The 20,016-nt window shown below is 39.4% G+C and overlaps 1 protein-coding gene and 1 long non-coding RNA gene across 4 annotated transcripts in view; one reads left to right on the top strand and one right to left on the bottom strand.

Annotated features, from left to right (window-relative positions):
- Positions 1–20,016, bottom strand: part of MTUS2 (microtubule associated scaffold protein 2) — a 726,305-nt gene that overhangs the window by 65,961 nt on the left and 640,328 nt on the right. The gene's annotated exons all lie outside the window — the stretch shown is intronic.
- The window catches only part of LOC103102272 (uncharacterized), a 39,747-nt gene that overhangs the window by 9,425 nt on the left and 10,306 nt on the right, over positions 1–20,016 (top strand). The window contains exon 2 of the long non-coding RNA XR_008911381.1: positions 12,903–13,205. This is a non-coding gene — a long non-coding RNA (uncharacterized LOC103102272). The remainder of the gene's footprint in view (positions 1–12,902; positions 13,206–20,016) is intronic.

Below are 20,016 nucleotides of genomic sequence, written 5' to 3'. Positions count from 1 at the left end.
GGAGATCAGCAGAGAGGTTAGGGCTAGTTAAATAGATTTGAAAATTATCTGCACAGTGATGAGAACTGAATCCACAGAAGCTGATAAGATCGCCAAGAAAAATATTATAGAACATAAGGATCGAGGACAGAGGATACTCATGATCAGAGGACGTGGCTTGAATGGAGACTAAGGAGTGATCAGAGACAGGAGGGGAACCAGGAGAGAGCCGCATCACAACGACCCAGAGAGAAAAGGGAATATTAAAGAGAAGAGGGTAATCAGTCTTGCCAAAGGCTGCAGAAAGGTCAAGAAGGCTGAGGATTGGAATAAGGCCACAGACTGGGCAAAGAAATCATTGGTAAATTTGGAGAGAGCAGTTTCAGTTGAAGTTGAAGCAAGAATTCAGAGTTAAAGGAAAGGAAATGTAGACATTAATGTAAATTGCCTTCTCGAATAGTTTAACGATAAAAAGGAGGAGAGAGACAGGAGGATCAAATTTTGAGTATGAGGGGATATATGGGTGTGTTTGTAAACAGTAGAGAAATAGCCACTAGACAGGGAGAGAGTGAGGATTAATGAGATAGTAGGGGCAAGCAACTGGAAAAGAGGGAGAGGATGGGACCATTTGTGCATCTATATCCTGACTGGGTATTGGTATTTAGTAAAAGAGGCTTTAAAAATTGTTCCACTGATTCAGTTTCTCTAGAATATAGACTTGAATTTGGGGCTATCCGGATCTAGCTTAAAACAGCCAGAAAAAAGTTGAATTATATCCAATATCTTCTGTTTATGGATAAGAAAGGGAGGAATGTAAATGAGACAGATTAGGAGGCCTTCCATACAAAAGAGTCCCAAATGTTTAAAGTTTGGATCCTTCATCCGTTTGACAAGCATTTATTAATTGCTACTGTGTGCAAGGCATTGTCCTAGGCTATGGTCTTTGAAAGAATAACCTTCAATAATCTGAAATATCAATGTTAAATAAAGCAGTACATATGTGATTTTCTAAGAGTTTGGAGAGGATTGATTGTTAAAAAGGTAATCACAGAGCCTTGAGTAAGCTAAGAGATTTGTGTGGACATACATTTCACAGCATACTCAGGTTTCCATTTCCTTTATGCTTCCACGAAGAGTTTTTATGGATTGAGAGAGAAAAAGGAGCCGCACAAAATGCCCATGCTTTTCCTGCCTCGTGGCAAGAGTATGCTTGCTCTGAAACCACAAGCAGAGGAAAATAAAACGCCAACTGAAATTCTTCAGAAATCTATATATAGAGGCTAGGGAGAATGAGAATAAAAGTGTGGTGCCGACGGTGTCATAAGCAGGCAGAAGGAGCAGAGAGCAGCTGATTCTATCACTATGGTGTAGACTGGATGACAACAAAACCAGCAGCTGCCATTGGCAAAATCCAATGGGATTCCAGTGTAGAATTTCTTCCTTCCTTTGCTTCTCCAAGAAGCTTGCTGAAGAAGTTCCTCTGCTACTTAAAAAACTCCCTATCTTGTCCCTTTCCTCCCCCATCCTCTAGACCAGCAGTTCTCAACCTCTCAATTTGTAGCAATGAGAATACATGATGCATATCAGGAATTTACATTCCGAATCATAACTAGCAAATTACGGTTTTGAAGTAGCCACCAAAATAATTTTTTGGTTTGGGGTCACTGCAACATGAGGAACTGTATTGCGGGGTCACGGCATTAGAAAGGTTGAGAACCACTGGTCTAGATCATGAGGCAGAAGATAAAGAAGAAACAATCAAAATGTCTGTATCAATGAACTCTGCTATTTGAGTTTCTATGCTATCTGATTGTGTTTATAAGCCCTGTTTGCATTAATAGCAAATGACTGAAATCTGTGATTGGTGGCAGGGTCAAGGTTGAGAGGATAAAGTTAGCCCATGAAAAATAGGGGCTTAAAGAAAAAAAAAAACATAAATAAAATTGAGTATATTCCACACCATAACCTCTAGACTTCCATGAATCTGGGGGCAGCTTGGTGGGCAGCTGACTAAGATGGTTAGAGCAGTGAGGAGTTGGGGTAGGGGAATTGGGAAAGTAAAAATACATATAGTATATAGAGCACCATCTGGTGGTCCAATATTATACTTGTTCAGTTATTCCAGTCGTGGCAATTTTCTTGGCAAAGGTAATGGAGTGGTTGCCCATGTCCTTCTCCAGCTCATTTTACAGATGAGGAAACTGAGGCAAACAGGGTGAAGTGACTTGCTCAGGATCAAATAACTAGTAAGTATCTGAGGCCAGATTTGAACCCAGCAAGATGAGTCTTCCTGACTCCAGTCCTTACCCATCATGCCACCTAGCTGCCCCCAAATAATATACTATATCCCCTTGGTTAAATAATTGAGAAGTCTGGGACAGCTAATCTTTCTCAAAGGTAACAAGGAAGGGAATGAGTCAGGGGGTGGTGACTGAAGTCATTACTATGTACAGCTTTCAGCACTATAGCAAACCCTCACCCAATATCCAGTCTGAAAAGAAAGGAAATAGGGTGGCACCTCCACATAAAACTGCCCTTACTAATGCCTTTTCCCATTAAGTTTCCTTAATACATTAGATCCAAATCCCAAACTAATGCTTAGAGACTACTAGACTCTCATTTGTCTAATTGCTCCAGACAAAAGGCTCCAAGCTACCCCTAATTCCCTTAGTGGTATTAATGCCCCTTAATGCTGGCCTATATATTTCAGTTCTTAGCTTTGAAGGTAGAAGCTTAGAATAATAAACATTTATGAAGTGCCTGTGCCAGGCACTGTGCTAAGTGCTTTTTTGGATCAGCATGTCTCATATTCTCATTTTATTAGATGAGGAAACTGTAGCCTAGAGAATTGAAGTGATTTGTTTGAGGCTGCATAGATAGTAAGCAGAACTAGAACCCAGATCTCATGATTTCAAATATAGTTTTGATTCCTTCCCTGCTGTACTCCCTGGCTCTGTCTTTCCATTATCCTTTTAAAAACATTATTCTATTATTCTTTGTAAAGCTATTTATGGAGGCAAGGGAGAAAGAGAATGAGAGCATGGCACAGATAGGGTTGTATAGTAGCCAGAAGGAGCAGAGAACAATGGTTGTTACCACTCTACTGGGGACTGGATGACAATAAAACCAGTAGCTGCCATTGGCAAAATTCAATGGGATACCAGTGTAGCATTTCTTTCTTCCTTTGCTTCTCCAGAGAGCTTTCTGAAGAAGTCCCGCTGCTACTTAAAAAATCATCTCATCTTTTCTCTTTTCCTTAGTCCTCTAGGTCAGGTGGGAAGGAAGGTGGACAAAAGATCATCTTTTTTGATCATCTTTTCATAGAACTGGTATGAGATGCTCTGGTTTTCATTTTTTAAGTGTTTAGAACAAAGTGGCAGAGTGGGAAGGTAGAGAGGACTGTACTGGAAAGAAGAAAAATGAAGAATGAAACAATTTCAATTAATTTAAAACATTTTTATTTATTAAAATACCCATCCATATTATGTTTTTATATATTAAGTAAGAATGTTTATTTCAACAAATGGCTAACTTATGATTTCTTGGGTGGTAATGTTTATAATTTGTCAATGGAAGGAAGGGATTTTGAGAGGAGAAAATGAATTTGAAAAAAGTGCCTCAGATTTTAAAGTATTTGGAAACTATAAAAATATTATAGATATGAGAATAATATCAATTAAATGTATAACTCCTTTAAGGTGAAAATGTTAATGCACATAGTTTCTACTTTCCCCTCCAAATTCACTTGGACTTTGTGCTTTATTTTATATGAAAAAGTTTGAGTTATTTTAAGGGTAAGAAAATTGTTGCCTCTCAGAATCCAAAGACTGAACTCCTTGTAGAAGATGCCATGGAGATGCCTGCAGAGACTGCACATTGCTCTGAGAGATCCTAAGCAGACCTTTTTATATTGCAAAAATTGAACTTTGAGGGGTTAAATTCATTTGTTTTGTTTAAATGCACTTGTTTTATTAAATGTTTTTATTTTATTTGTTATGAGAAAACGGTACTGCCCCCAATTGGCTTTGTTCTTTCTCTTTTGTTTCATTGTCCCCAGGCTGTTGTATCTTCCCCGTGTAAAATTGTATATACATTAGTCTGTTATGTTTGTTATGATCCATTGGGTGACTGGTCTCCCAAAGGATCACAGGGGGTTTGCGAGTTTCAAAATGTTGTGGCTGGGGGGAAACTGCACCTCCCAGCATGCCTCAGGGGTCGCTCCTACTTCCTAGCATGGGATTAGTCTTGAATGGATCAATCCCACACTGGGGGAGGGACCACGCCCCCTACTTCCTGGCGTGGGATTGGTCTTGAATTGGACCAATCCTGTTCTAGGGAGGGGCCACACACCCCTACTTCCAGTAGCAGGATTAGTCTAAATAAGGACCAATTCTGAACCTAGGAAAGGGGGCTCTCTTTCATGAAGGAGGGTGGTGAATGGGGTTAGTAGAAGTGAAAGTGTTAGTGAATTTCAGCCAGGGAGGGGGGAAGGGGGGGTATTTTGGTGGCTTTTGCTTTCAATAAAGCTTTAGAAAGATCAGAGTGAGTGAGGAGTTTTCTTAGCTTTCCCCAACTTGTAATGACCAATTTTACAAACACTTATTAAGTGCTTAGTATGGGAAGACCAGTTCTATATTTGCCTTGAGGATATTGTGGTCAGGCATTCTGAAACCCCATGATTGGGCATGGTATTTTGTAGTTCCTTTGTCTATGGGAACAGTATGAACTCTGAAAAATACTGGGTGCTAATACTTGAAAATTTGACCCTGAACACATAGCCCACTCTTAATTTTCTATGGCAGGACAAGGCATGCTAGGTCATGGCTAACTGAAATTTGTAGATAACTGTCAAGGATAATTTTTACCATTAAGAATGGGAATGTGTCATTTGGACTTCTGAGGTCAGAGCCAAGATTATGGAGTAACCAGAGCAGTCCGTGTCACCATAAGAATCCTCTCCAGTCAAGATTAAAATATTGCCACAACATTAATATGGAAGTGAAAGAACCAACAAGGAGACAGAGTGAAACAACTATCAAGAAAAGAAAAACCCAAAATATAGGCAAAGAACATCTGGAGCACTGGGGTAAGTGGAGAGCAGAGCCAGCAAGAAACTGTAGCAAGGAGGGAAGAGCAAGCCAAGAATGAGCCACACCTTCTCCCCCACCCCATATCTGTTGTCATAGGTTTGGAACCTAAGCTTAAGCTAACATTCAGATCTTGAGATCCTGCCTGGGCAAATAGTGGTACAAGCCAACCCACACTCCTTAAAATTTTAAACCTGTGGAGAAGTCTGGAGTCCCAGGGCAGTCTTGGCTGAAGTGGATTGATTCATGTGATCCCAAAGCAAAGCCAGAAATCTCAGTCTGGGCTTGGGATGAAGACCTATTTCACACTTGGAGGTAAAGACACAGTTCACAGACGCCCCCCCACCAATCTTTTTGCCCAAAACTAAGGGTGGAGCTCTAGGACAGGGCAACCAGAGGTGTGCCTGATTGGCTCAAGTACACAGTGAGACCAAAAAACTGAGCTTAAGCCTGGGGTTAGAATTTGATCAGTCCCTGATCTGATCAAGTTCCGAGTGAGATCAAAAGCTTATGCCCAAGCCTGAGACAAGTTCTTAAGCCATTAGCATTTCAAGGGTTGATTGAATCAGCAGGGAGAGGGTGCTCTCAGCCCTCAGCCCATCACACCAGTCTCCAAGAACTGAAACTGGTAGAAATCTAGAAAAATAAACTAAAAATAGCATCAAGGAAGGACTGGAATTTAAGAGGGTACCCCAACTTCCTGGAAAACCTATAATTGGATAGGAAAAAATGAGCAAACAACAAACAAAGCATCTAATTCTAAAGAATGTTTATGGAGACAAAGAACAAGGTACAGACACAGAAGGGGGCAGAGAAAACATGCAAAGTCCAAAAGAAAAATATGGATTGGACACAGATTCTGGAAGAGCTCATAAAAAGACTTCAAAAACCAATTAAGAGAGGCAGGGGAAAAGTAAGGAAGAGAAATGAAAATGATGCTAGAAGAAAGGAAAGTGATTAGAGAAGAAATGAACCACTTGAAAAAGAAGAACCAAAAACTGACAGAGGAAAATCATATCTTAAAAAAAGAATGGGAATGTCTTCTCTCATCAGTCTCAAATGGTTCCAAATTGTCTTCACTTTTCTTTTCTCCTATTTCCTCTGTTCATATACTAGTACTATAAACAGAAAGAGGAAAGTCTCAGATGATTCATAATTTGGATTATCAGTCCCAGGATGTTGGCTTCATTTAAAACAAAAAGGGCAAATGAAGCCAATTACACAATGGTTTCCCAGGAGGTAGTGTATGCAGTATAGCAAAATAATTCTGGCCTTTGGGATAAATTCCCTTCTAAAACTGGCCCTATGACCCATGGGTAATTTGCTAAATCTTTCTGCATTTTTGTTTCCTCATCTGTGAAATGGGGAAAAAAACACTCACATTAAAAAGAACTGATATGTATATGGTTATTTAACATTATTCTATTTGAACCTAAGAGTAGCCCTATAATGTTGTCCTATCAAGATTATTATTATAATTTTATAAATGAGGAAACAGAAGCTCAATTAGTGTCAGAGGCAGGATTTGAAACTAGGTCTTCCACACCAATGTTGTGTGTGTGCATTGTATGCATGTGTGTGTTGTATTGTTTGTGTGTTATATGGTTAAATAATTTTCTTCCTCCCTCTCCATCCTGTCCCTCAGCCACTTTGTTCAAAACATTTAAAAAATGAACACCAATGCAGACATATACAGTACCGAAGACTGAAAACTAGCTCTGTGAAAAAATAGGCAAAATAATGTCACAGGGAATTCTCCTTTGTCCACTTTTGTTCCCTACTCACCTAGAGGATCAGGAAAAAGAGAAAAGATGAGGACACAAGCTCACCACCAAGATTCTCTCCGAGCCAAACCTGAGAATGAGTTACAGCCAAAAGGCAACCAGTTTCCCATCCTTTCTTCATCTTCAGAATCTAAATATTCATGTTCTTCATCCTTCCTTTTTTTTCCAAAGTCTAACTTCATTTTCAATGACATGTGGGAAATTTTGAAAAATGAAAATAAATGCTTATAAGGAATTATCTTCAAGGCGGACTCATATTGCTTTATGTCTGATATTTTCATTAGCAAAATAATTACTTCTATATATATATTGTGCTATGCCCTGTGGATATAAAAGGTACTATGATCAATCTCTGCCTTCAAGGGAATTATATTCTATCTTAGAAAATATATATGTATACATTCACATATATGTAAATATATATAAAATGCAAAATAAATAGTAAAAGTTAAAAAAGACATAAGAAAAGATAACTCCCCCCAATCCTTTGCAGAGTCTAGTGGTCCCTATGAAATACTACATGTAAAGTCATTTTTTTGATATATTGGTTGGTTCTGTTGAATTTCCTCCCTTTTTTCTTCTTTTCCTTTTAAAAATATATTATGTATTATAAGAGGCTAGCTCTCTCTGAGTGGGGAAGGGGAAGAAGAGATGCAGGGAGAAATCCAATATTAAACAAAGGATATCAATAAACGTCTAGTCAGTTCTTCTCTGACTTGACATAAGAGTTCCTAAAAACTTACTATGTAAAAACAAACTATGTAAAAAAATCACTATGTAAAATCATATAATAAAGCCCACAGGGCTTGGAGGAGGATAAGTGGGGTAACAAAAAACTTCATTAGTAACACTTAAAAAAATAGAAACCTGCTGGGAGCCAGTCCACGATGCCTTGACAGAGTCACACGTGGTAGCTGGGGAGACCACAGAGTGGTCCTTGGCGAGATGTGACTGCCCACTCTATCCCCCTTGCCTGACTTCTTTCATCAATGCCCCTTACCTATGAATTGACATGATTATTATTCCCCCTAGTTTCAAAAGAAATAATGCAAGAGCAAAACACCTGTACCCTAATTCTCCAAAACATCACCAAAAGATCAGACCCTCAAACCCAATCTCAAAAGACTATCATGGGTTAACTTTTATTTAGGTGCATAATTCCCAGTGAAACCGCAGCTACAGGCCAAGCCCAAAATTTTCTCATGAAGCCAGTACACAAATCAATCATAGAGGTCCATACAATAGGTACAGGTATAGTATAGGTACACTAAGCTTCAATATGCCTCAGTGACTCAATTACACAATTCAGTAACTCAAACTCCCTAGTAAGCTACCTGTGATGAAATCATTTATCTTGCATTCTGTCTGTAATCACAATACAAAAATATAGAATGTTAATCAAGTAATTTGTTAAAAGTTAACGTATCGCTTTTCTAATTATCTCTCTTTGATTTTGTGTATCTGCATGCCAAAAATATGGATATAAAAATAAATCCCAAACTTGGGAATGTGGAGCAGCTCACAGATGCAAAGCAGTCCCATGGCCGTAATGATTAAGCTGTCTTCCATTTGTTATTTATTTTATGTTATTTATTTTGACTGATTGTTCACCTGCTGGGAACCCTGGAGTCGCGAGTGGGGCTGGACCCTGACCACGGCAGAAACCTAATAAAAATGGTAGCATAGTTTTATACATGTTAAATGGTTAAGAAATACATAAATTCTATAATAGTGGTAGTGTCTAAGGCTTCAGGCTACTGTTCCACCTGTGCTCTGGTTCCCATAGGACCTGGGCTGGCAAAGTCAAGTTGATACAGGAGATAGGCCAGAATGTATGCAGGAGAGAGGATTGGTGATCATGTGCCAGAGATTTATACAATAAATCTAATACTTTAACTTCAAAAAGACCCTAAGTTTTCTTGTGGAAGTTGGCATCAGAAGAAATGCAGCTTGTGAGTTATTGTGAAGGGGTGCAGTTTTCTGTATTGTCTCACTGTTTCTCAAAGATGAAATCAAACAAAAGCAAATGCAAGTTTTTTTTTTACCCAAATTGTTTCCTAATATATCGATCATGTTGGAACAAATTCACATTTTCAAAAGAAAAGGGATAGCAGAACTGACTATAATGGCAAAAGAGTTGAAAGAAAGGGGTAGATTCCAAGAATGGAGAATCATGGGAGAACAGAGAATTTCCCTTACAAATATTAAGGAAATGGTCTTGAGTTGGACTCTTAGAAAGGAAAAACTATAGATATGGAGGAAGCAAATTCCAAGAAAGGGAAAATGGTGTGAGCAAAGAGTAGACATGGTATGTTGGGGAACAACAACAGGTAGACCATACTAGGTTGAATTCACATGTGGGAGTAGTCATAAAAGGCTGATTTTGGAAAGGATATTAAATAACCTATCTTGTGGACCAAAAAATGTTTTTGATTGGAGGTGGTTGAGTTTGACATATATGTGTGTATATATCCATATATGTAAATATAAAACTCACCCACCTCCAATCAAACACACACACACATACATATAGCTGGGGGGACCACATTAAAACATTAAAATGATATTTTAAAGTGAATCTGGCAGTGATATGTAAAGTGAAAGGAAGAAGTTAGAGACTGAAGGCTGGTATACCAGCTAGATATGAAGAGCTGAGGGCTTGCACTATGAAAGAGTGGCAGGGACAAGGAGCCAGAATGAAAAGGAAGGCATGGTTGTGACATTATAAAGAAAGAATCACTGAAAAATGGTTTGGGTCAGAGCAGGGGGAAGACTTGAGGATGGTCCCCAGGTTTTGGTGACTAGATAAATAGTGGAACCACTGAAAAAATATGGAAGTCTGAAGGAGGAGCTTGGGGCAGAAGGAAATGGGTTCAGTTTTAGATATATTGAATTATTGGTCCTGGTGTCATATGTCATATCAAGGTGTTGGAATTGCTACATAAGGATGAAGTGTTTGGCCACAGTAATTCAGGAAACCATACACTAAGGCATTGAGGGGTTATGATCTTTGATAGTAGAAAGAGTATATTGGGGGCAGCTGGGTAGCTCAGTAGATTGAGAGTGAGGCCTAGAGATGGGAGGTCCTGGGTTCAAATTTGACCTCAGACACTTCCTAGCTGTGTGACCCTGGGCAAGTCACTTAACCCTCATTGCCTAGCCCTGACCACTCTTCTGCTTTGAAACCAATACATAGTATTGATTCCAAGATGGAAGGTAAGGGTTAAAAAGAAAAAGTATATATGCTGATGAAATTACAAACATTTTGAAAGACTGTCTATAAATGGGAGATAATAATGAATAATAATAGCATTTATGTAGAGCTTACTATGTGCCAAATACTTGTAGGCATGTAAGGGATAGAGAAAATGGTATGGCTTAGCTTTCAAAGGAAAGGAGGAAAATTTGGATACAAGTCCTGGGAAGGAAAAGATTCTGAAAAAGGATCTTGGGGTTTGACTTTTTTTTTTTTTTAACTGTCTCTCTCTGGATCTGGATCTGGCTTTCCACCGAGCTGGAAGGAGGATCTTTGCTCTGGCATTTTCCCTAGGAAGACCTAATCTTTTGGAAAGGTGAGGGATTCCTGTGTTGGAGAATTTGCCTTGGAGTAGACTGCCTATTCCCTGAAGTCCAGAGACCATCTGCCTGAGACCCACCTGTCAGAAGTCCACTTGGTGACGGTAACCCCAGGGTTTGTCATCTGGGACTCTGGGTATACCGAGGAAACAACCCCAGAAGAGTGGTAAGGGCCAGGCAGTGGGGGTTAAGTGACTCTTAGCCAGGGTCATCCAGGTAGGAAATGTCTGAGGTCACATTTGAATCCAAGACTTCCCATCTCTAGGCCTGGGTCTCTATCCACTGAGCCACCTAGCTATGTCTGCAATAGTTTTTTTTTTTTAACCCTTACTTTCTTTTTTAAAAAAATATTTAGTCAATTTAGAACATTATTTCTTGGTTACAAGAATCATATTCTTTCCCTCCCTCCCTTCCCTGCACCCCTTCCCATAGCTGACACAGAATTCCACTAGGTGTTTTTTGTGTCCTTGTTGTTATCTCTTTGGGGTACAAACCCAGCAGTGCTATGACTGGGTCAAAGGGTAAGCATTCTTTTAAATCACTTTGGGCCTAGTTCCAAATTACCTTCCAGAATGGTTGGATCAATTCACAACTCCACCAGCAATGCATTAAATATGTCCCAATTTTGCCACATCCCCTCCAACATTTATCGCTTTTCTTTGCTATCATATTGGCAAAAGTGATTTTTTTCCTAAAGTGTAGGTGTGGGTAGTGTTGGACCCTTACTCAATAAACTCCAGTGATTCTCTGGAGTCAAATATAAGTCCTGTGTTTGGTATTTAAAGCTCTCCATACCCTATCCCCTATTACTTTTCCAATATTCTAACATTTTGCTCCTCTTTTTGTCCTATAGTCTCCACTTTCCATTCCTGTGTCTTTTCACTGGCTCTCAGCTGTCCCTAAGATACTCTTTCTCCTAGCCTCACCCCTTAGTTTCTCTGGCTTCCTTCAAGTATCAGTTATAAGGCAACCTTCCTCAATCCCCTTAGTTTCTAATGCTTTCCTCTTGAAGATTACCATCTATCATTTCTGTATTTATTTTGCATAGTCATACATCTATTTCTGGTGTCTTCCATTGGAAGGCAAGTTTCTTGAGGATAGGACTATTTTGCCTTTCTTCCTAATCCTCAGCACTTAGCACAGTGTCTTACACATAAACTTTTCACAAATGCTTGATTGATGGTTGACTTCAATATATAATAATATTATTATATAGAATTAATTCTGCAGTAATGATATGTAATAATTTTAAAGAATATTTTTTTCAGATGATGGAACAGAATCTTAGAACAAGGACCATATGAAAATGTTGTGAAAGGGACATTTCCTTCCTGCTTTTCTTCCTTCCCTCCTTCCTTTTTTCCTTCCTTCATTTCTTTCTTCCCTCTTTCCTCTCTTCCTTCCTCCCTTCCTTCCTCCCTTCCTTCCTCTCTTCCCTCCTCCCTTCCTCCCTTCTTCCTTCCCTCCCTTGCTCCCTTGCTCCCGTCCTTCCTTCCTTCCTTCCTTCCTTCCTTCCTTCCTTCCTTCCTTCCTTCCTTCCTTCCTTCCTTCCTTCCTTCCTTCCTTCCTTCCTTCCTTCCTTTTCTTCCTTCCTTCCTTCCATCTTAACTTCTGTCAGAAGTGCAGGAAAGTCTAGGCAACTGGGGCTAAGCAACTTACAATGGGTTACACAGCTAGGAAGTATTTGAGCACCAATCCTCCGGATCCCAAGTCTGGTTTTCTATCCATCATGCTCCCTAGCTGCCCTGAAAGGTACTTTTTTAAGTCCCTTACTAATTAGGCATGGTAACCACAATAATAACAATAATCATATAGCGCCTTTAGCACTCCTTTCACAATGATGCCTAGAAAAACTACTCCAGCTCTGAGGCAATCACCTGGTATCAAATCAAAGTCATTGCTTATGAACTTTCCCTAATAGGCTTCATGTTCAGGATCTATCCAGAAAAAAATACAAATCAAAACTAAAAGATATTTAAATAAACAACACAATAACAGGATCCTGCAGTTAAAGTCTGAAGGGACCTTAGAAATCATCAAGTCCAATTCCTTCATTTTTCAGATGAAGAAACTAAGGCAAACAGAGGTTAAGTGATTGTCTAGGGACTCGTTGCTATAAGTGTGTGAGGCAGAATTTGAACTTAAATTCCTAATTCTAAGCCCAGCACTCTCTCTACTCTGCCTCCTAGCATCCTTAATAAATATACCCCCATTGGATATGACTGGGGATGTAGGCTCTAAACGATCACCCTGGTGCAAATATCAATAATATGGAAATAGGTCTTGATCAATGACACATGTAAAACCCAGTGGAATTGCTCTTTGGCTATGGGAGGGGAGTGGGGGATGAGGGGAAGGGAAAGAATATGATTCTTGTAACCAAGGAAAAATATTCTAAATTAATTAAATAAAATTACCAAATAAAAAATTATAATAAATATGCCCCCATTGACACCGGGAATTTATTGTTCCCTAGGCTCCTTTATCAGGAACCCAGGAGGAGAGCATAAAGGAAGAAAGTATGTATGACCAAGGAATAGCTGTGAAAGGACATGCATGGAAGCGGCCTATGTGGCCAGGGCATCCATGCCTCTGATGCCGCGAGGCTGTCTGCGTGCCCTCACGGGGTCACTAAGCTCAGAGCTCAGGGCTCCCACGTTTGCTCTCTCCTGGGTGGACCATTTCCCGGCCGGCCCCTGCCTTGTCTCTGGTCTGCACCTCTGGCTTCCTGAGCTGCTCTCTGCTGCCATCTGCTGGCGCTCAGCTGCCATCTCCTAAGGTAGGATTGCTCCGCTGAGCACTTTTAGTACACTGCTGCTGAGGATATGGTGCGACAGGTCTAGCTGAGAACAACCCTCCCTCTCCCCCAAAACACCCCCTCAATTAAGAAAAAAAATCCATTCTTTTGGATTTGGTGCTGATTTACAGTTCGTGGTTCCAGACAATTAGCTCTTCTTTTTTTGTTTAAAAAATGTCCTCTAACTCTTCATCTATACAATGGGAACATTCTATAGCCCCCAAATCCATTTCATGATGTTCTACCAAAAAAACCCCAAACAAACAAACTAAAAAGTCTTTTTCCCATATTCTTTTTGATTTAATTTAATTAATGAAATTTTATTTCTATTCATTAGGTATCATATTATATATATTAATATAATTATTAATACATATTAATTTAAATGATACAAGTTAATTAAAGGAAGGTTATTGCCCTCTTTTTTCCCATATTCCTGCCTTTCTTATGTGGACCTTCTAACGAGTTAAAAAAGCCCCTCTGATCTAGTATTCAGGCTAGCACGTTCTCCCTACAATAATAACTGAATTTTACACAGCACTGTGACATATGGGAGGCCCTGTCTACAAATAATCTCCCTTGATTCTTCACAACACCCCAGGAGGGTAAGTACTCCAAATATTATTTCCCACATTAAAGGTGAGGGACCCGAGACTCAGAGAGAGGTTAAGAAATGACCATTATGTGATAGTTACCCATGATGACAGCCACTATGGGGTAAGAGACACTCAGACACTTGCTGTGTGACCCTGGGCAAGTCACTTAACCCTGTTTGCCTTCTCTGTATGAGCAGGGGTGGGGGTGGGGGAGGAAATGGCAAACCACTCCGTATCTCTGCCAAGAAAACCCCAGTGGGGCCACGAAGAGTCTGACACGACTGAACTACCAGAACAACATGATTAAGAAATGAGATTGGAACCCATTTTCCTGCACCCAGGGCAGGCTGCTTTTCTGTGCTGACAGGGACACCGGTGGAAGGGACTGTGTGAGCTTGGATAAGTCACCAAATCTCTAGGGGCTCTAGGCAGCTCTCTATGATTATAGATTGTCAAGAAGGCGCCAGCCTGGATAGGGAGATGGAATTTCCTCATTTCTTCACTTGGGGGAGGTCTCAAAGCCAGGAGTATCCAATTCAAACCGAAACAGCCCCCTGTAAGCTGAATGTTGACTTAGAAAACCACACATTAAAACTATCTACATCATGCTTTTTATTTATTTTGTTAAACATTTCCTAATTACTTTTAGATTGATTCAGGCAGCATTCACAGGGTTCCCTGTTGCCTGCCGGATGGGAGTTTGATTCTTCTGCCTTAGACCAATGAAACCACAAGTTTATTCTTATTCCTAGTCTAGTCTCAAATTTTGCATGATGCTTTAAGACACTTAAAAATGTTGAGTTGAATCATATTGAACATGTGTTTATTTTTTGTGACTTCTTGTGACTCCCCAGTTGGGGTTTTCTTGGCAAAGACACTGGAGTGGTTTGTCATTGCTTCTCCAGCTCATTTTTACAAATTAGGAAACTGAGGCAAATAAAATCAAGTGCCTTGTCCAGGATCAGATTGCTAATAAGTGTCCGAGGCCAGATTTGAACTCAGGAAGAGGAGTCTTCCTGATTCTAAGCCTGGCACTCTTATCTACTGCACCCCCTAGTTCCCCCCACCAAGAAACCCTCGATCTCTTTTATTGCAAATTGCTAGCCTTGCTAATAAACTGATCATACTCTGAAATTTGTGCCTCAGTTTCTCTTTAACAGAACACAAGTCACTTCATACCTCTTGGCCTCAGTCTCCTTATCTGCAAAATGGGAATAATAAGAGCACAATAAACCTCCAGGGATTATTGGGAAGATCAAACGATATGATAATTATAAAGCACTCAGCAGAGTGCCTGGCACATAGTAAATGCTATATAAACGTTAGCTATTAAAAGAACAATATTAAAATATGAAGTTAGTTCATTTCTTAGCAACAGATTTTGCTCTAAATTTTTCTTCTTTTGACTATCGATCGATGGCTATTTTGAGCTCTATTTAAAACAAGGATTTAGGAACTTGGGAATTAGGAAATTCATTTAACTCTTTCCTGTCTTGTGCTCTAGGGGACGGAATAGAAATGAACAAGAGTCTAAATGTCTTTGTCCATGCCACAGCTAGTGTAAATAGACGCGTATGATAATATCTCCATAGGTTTTAGGAAAAGCATGGGTAGATGACTGAGTGTCTGGGGTCGGGATACGACTTCTCACCCAGACTGGAAGCACCTCTCATTTCCTGCCCAAGAGCACGCGATAGGGACAAGGAAAGGAAAAGAAGGGTCTCCCCACGTAGAGTGAACCAGCGTTAGGCTGGTTTGTTCGTGGCTCTGCCAAGCGCTGACCAGCGTCATGGCGGAGATGCTGCACACAGTCCACAGGGAAAGATGACTTTGCCTCCTCCTAAGGCTAACCCCGCTGAGCAGCTTTCAATTTTTCTGGACCCGTGGACCCAGCAGCTATTTACTAATTATCTCCAAGGGCAAAAATAACAGTGCCTTAAAAGCCTCCTTGAATTGCTCTGTGGCAATTAAAGGCTGAATGACTAAAAATGGAATTGTAGTGATATAGCATCCAATTCTTCACTGAACCTGCCACTTAACGAAATTAAAAAGGGTCGTCAAGTCAAGATGACAGCTCACATTCACTTAGGCTAGGAGGATCTATCATCTCGTCTGTCTTCTCTGAAACTCAGAAGCACTCTACAGTTGAATATTTTATCTTCAGATTAAATAAACTAAATAATAGGGAGGGTAAAAATGATTTTCCTGAGGTCAGACCAAAATAGAAAATGAAAACAATCCATTGAAGAATCACTAAACTGTAATGAAATGATTATTGGAGCCACTAAATGGCAATCATTCCTTAACTTTCTATGAGTCTTTATAACAAGAAGGAAGGTGGGGGATAGAGAGTTGACTCAGTGGATGGAGAGAGAGGAGGTCCTGAGTTCAAATTTGACCTCAGACACTTCTTAGCTGTGTGATCCTAGGCAAGTCACTTAACCACACATTGTCTAGCCCTTACTTGCTCTTTTGCCTTGGAACAAATAAACAATAATTGATTCTAAGATGAAAAGAAGGGTTCAAAAAACACAAGAAGGAAGTTATAATTAGGAGATGGGGTGTACTGGGGCCAGCTGAAAGAGGTTCATGAAGCTGATGGTTAAATTTTTTGTGTGAACTTTTATTCCTCAGAAATCAGCAAACGCTGCAAATCAGGTCTTGATTTATTGTTTTGTTGATTGTCAATACTTAAGAAAGTGATGGAGAGGCGTAGCTAGGTGGCTCAGTAGATAGAATACTAGGTCTGGAGTTGGAAGGCTATTTCTAGTTGTTTGACCCTGGGCAAGTCACTTAATTCCAATTGGTCTAGCCCTTACCTCTCTTCTGCCTTGGAACTAATACTTAGTATCAGTTATAAGATAGAAGAGAAGGTAAAAAAAAAGGAGAAAATGTTAATAATGCAGATTAAATTTAAAAGTGTTTTGTGGGCATGTTTTGTTTAAATTGCTTGTTAAGCATTTACTAGCATGTTTCTGATAGTTCCAACAAAATTCTAACCAAATAAGGAATAAAGACAGGATTCATTTATCAGGTAAGAGATTGGACTAGCTGATATACCAGGTCCCATCTGACTCAGAGAAGTCTTATTCTATTTTGTTCTGTTCTGTTCCATTCTACGTTTGCCCTTCCATATAAAAATTTCTTGTTCTGTTCTCAAGTCTCATTATTTCTTCTATTTTTTGAAAAACAAGATTTTTCCTTCTACTTCTTTGAATGAGATATAGAGAATCATAAGACCAAGAGGAAGATAATGGACTTTGCTGGTGCCATGAAATTATGAAGGAAAAATGAACCAAAGTGACCTTTTTTCTCATTAAATGTATAAATAATTTTCTCTATCACCCTACTCTACGGGCCATTCTATAAACAACCTGTTCACATTCCCTTTCTAATATGGATCCATTTGTATTTCATCATTGGTGTCAAGGCTTTGCAGAATTTCTAAGATATTATATTGAATGGAATCCATTAACTAAATATTTATCAAATACGTACCATATGCAAAGCAGTTATTCTAGACACCATGGGAGATGCTCAATGTATGTGACTGACCAGTTACCCCCAAGAATCACAGAGCTTTGCTATAGGAAATAAAATCTCACTACGCAGAAATATAATGAACACTGTAAGGCAGGGCATGATTAGTGTTATGTGGCCCAGCTTAAATCTCTCTACAAGGGTTTGCTATTGATGTCAGGTCAAGGAAAGCTTCCCTGAGAAGGTAGGACGTGGGTTGATCTTTGGAGAAGAATTAAATAAGTAGAGAAGGTGTGGAGTCTATTCTAGCACATTGAAAGAGAAGATGAACAAAGTATGTTTTGGAAGGCACTGAGTATACCATTTTGTCTAGAATAGTGGGCCTGCTGGGGCACACTTAAAAATAAGATCAAAGAGGTTGGTTGGGGGTCAAACTGTGAAAGACTTTTAAGTGATTTGATAAGGGGTTTGGACTGTATCTTCTATTCAGTTAAAAACAAGTGAAAAAAATTTTGAGTGGAGAGACCCTTTGTGCAAAGTGATGTTGAAATGGGGTGGTGATAATGGGGACAGAAAGGAAAGGAGAAAGAAAAGAGACTTTGAATGTGATTGACCTAATATGGGAGTAGAGAAAGAAAACATAAAACAAAAGATGGCATCATGGTTTTCTAACATGGGTGGACTAGCTCAAAAATAAGGAATTCTGGATGGGAAATTTAATTTTCTTTTTAAAAGAATCATGAATCTGGCCTCAGACACTTCCCAGTTGTGTGACCCTGGGCAAGTCACTTGACCCCCATTGCCTAGCCCTTACCACTCTTCTGCCTTGAAGCCAATACACAGTATTGACTCCAAGACAGAAGGTAAGGGTTTAAAAAAATAAATAAAATAATCATGAACTTGACAAACATTAACAGACACGAAAATTTCTAAATACAAAAAACAGAAAATTATGTGAAACCATTTATCTTCATTATGAGTTAGTTTCTGTTTTTATGTCCAAAAATTGAATATTCTTTTTTTCCTCCTCCCTCCCCACAAGAAGGCAGGTAATATGATATATATTGCACATATTTTATCTTATAATACATATTTCTTTGTTTTTTTTATTGTGAAGCAAGACACATTTAGCTTACACCATAGAAAAATTCACGGAGTAAATAAAGTGAAGAATAGCATGTTTCCATCTGTATTCATACTCTGAATTAAAGTACATAATAATTAAATATTAATTATATTAAATATAATAATTAAAAATACAATAAATTTAATAGAGTAGTATTAATACCCCCTGCTTGTTTATGCTCCCTCTCCTGAGCTTGCTTCTTCTGCTCTCTTCTGTATATTTTTAAAATGTTTCATTGATGCTATTTATTTTCTATTTTGGCTGCTTTTCCTACTAAATAAATTTACCCTCATTCCTGATCTGAGGAGAGAGAACCTATATTCCAGAGATAGAGTGGGATATCTTCCAAAGACAGGGTCAGGCTAAAATCATGAAGGTAGATTTCATTAGATAACTCTAACACACACACTCTCTCTCTCTCTCTCTCTCTCTCAAAAAAAAATATATGTATATACATATGTGTGTATTTTTAAATTAAAAAATTTTAAATTTAATTTTATATTTAATTTTATTATTTAAAAAAATTAAAATTTTAAAATATCCCATCACCTTGTATGCATGTCTATATAAGACTGTTAAATCAGGCAAGCCTAATCTCCATCAGTGAGCCAATTAATCTTACTAAGTACCTACTATGTGCCAGGCATTGCGCTAAGTGCTGAACATCTAACGAAAGGCAAAACCAAACAAAAAACCCAGGCCCTTTTCTCACAAAAACGACAGGCCAACCATACTATAAAATGTATCCAATAGCCACAGAATAAATTGGAGACAACCATCGGGTAACCAAGGTCAAGCATTAAGGAGAGCTAGGAAAGACTTCTTGCAGAAGGTGGTCTTTGACTGAGACTTGAGAGAAGTCAGGGAAGTCAAAGAGATGCAGGTGAGGAGGGAGAGAGGTCCAGGCTTGGGGGGTGGCCAAGGAAAACACTGAGATTCAGGAGACGGACGTCTTGTCCAGTGGACTAGCAACAAGGTCAATGTCACAGGGGTGCAGGATGTAGGCAGTAAAGTGTAAGAAGCCTGGAAAAGCAGGGAGGGACTAGATTATGAAGGGCCGTGGGAGGAAAACAGGATTTTATATTGGATTGTGGAGAGGGAGCTGCTGGGATGTACTGAATAGAAGGGCGAGCTGGTCAGATCTCTGCTTTAGGAAGATCAGCCTAACAACTAGGTGGAGGATAGAGGAGAAAAGGGAGACTTGAGGCACAGAAGCCAGCTGGCTTACTTAGTTACTTAGCAGGTGACTGACTAAGAGGGGGGAGGAGAGGGGAGGCAGGAGAGAGGGTGGAAAACGGGAGGTGTTGAGGGAGGAGGGTAGGCAAAATCTTGATCTATTAGCCATCCAGTATTGATCACTAGACACTCTCTAGTATCTCCTTTATTACACTATTGCAAGGGATGGATGACTGGAGGAGGGTCTGCTCTGGGTGAGGATAGAAAGCTTATCTTTCAGGGAAATAGAAGAAATAATTTGAAGGTCAGTGGCGAATGGAACGATATAGGGAGAATCTCAAAAGACCCACATCTCAAAAACTGGCAGTTTTCAACAGTGTTTTAATTGTGAAGGTTAGTTAGGAAAGCTACCAGA

Source organism: Monodelphis domestica, chromosome 4 (assembly GCF_027887165.1).
Source record: "Monodelphis domestica isolate mMonDom1 chromosome 4, mMonDom1.pri, whole genome shotgun sequence".
Lineage (NCBI taxonomy): Eukaryota > Metazoa > Chordata > Mammalia > Didelphimorphia > Didelphidae > Monodelphis > Monodelphis domestica.
This window is presented reverse-complemented; position numbering and strand designations above follow the sequence as displayed.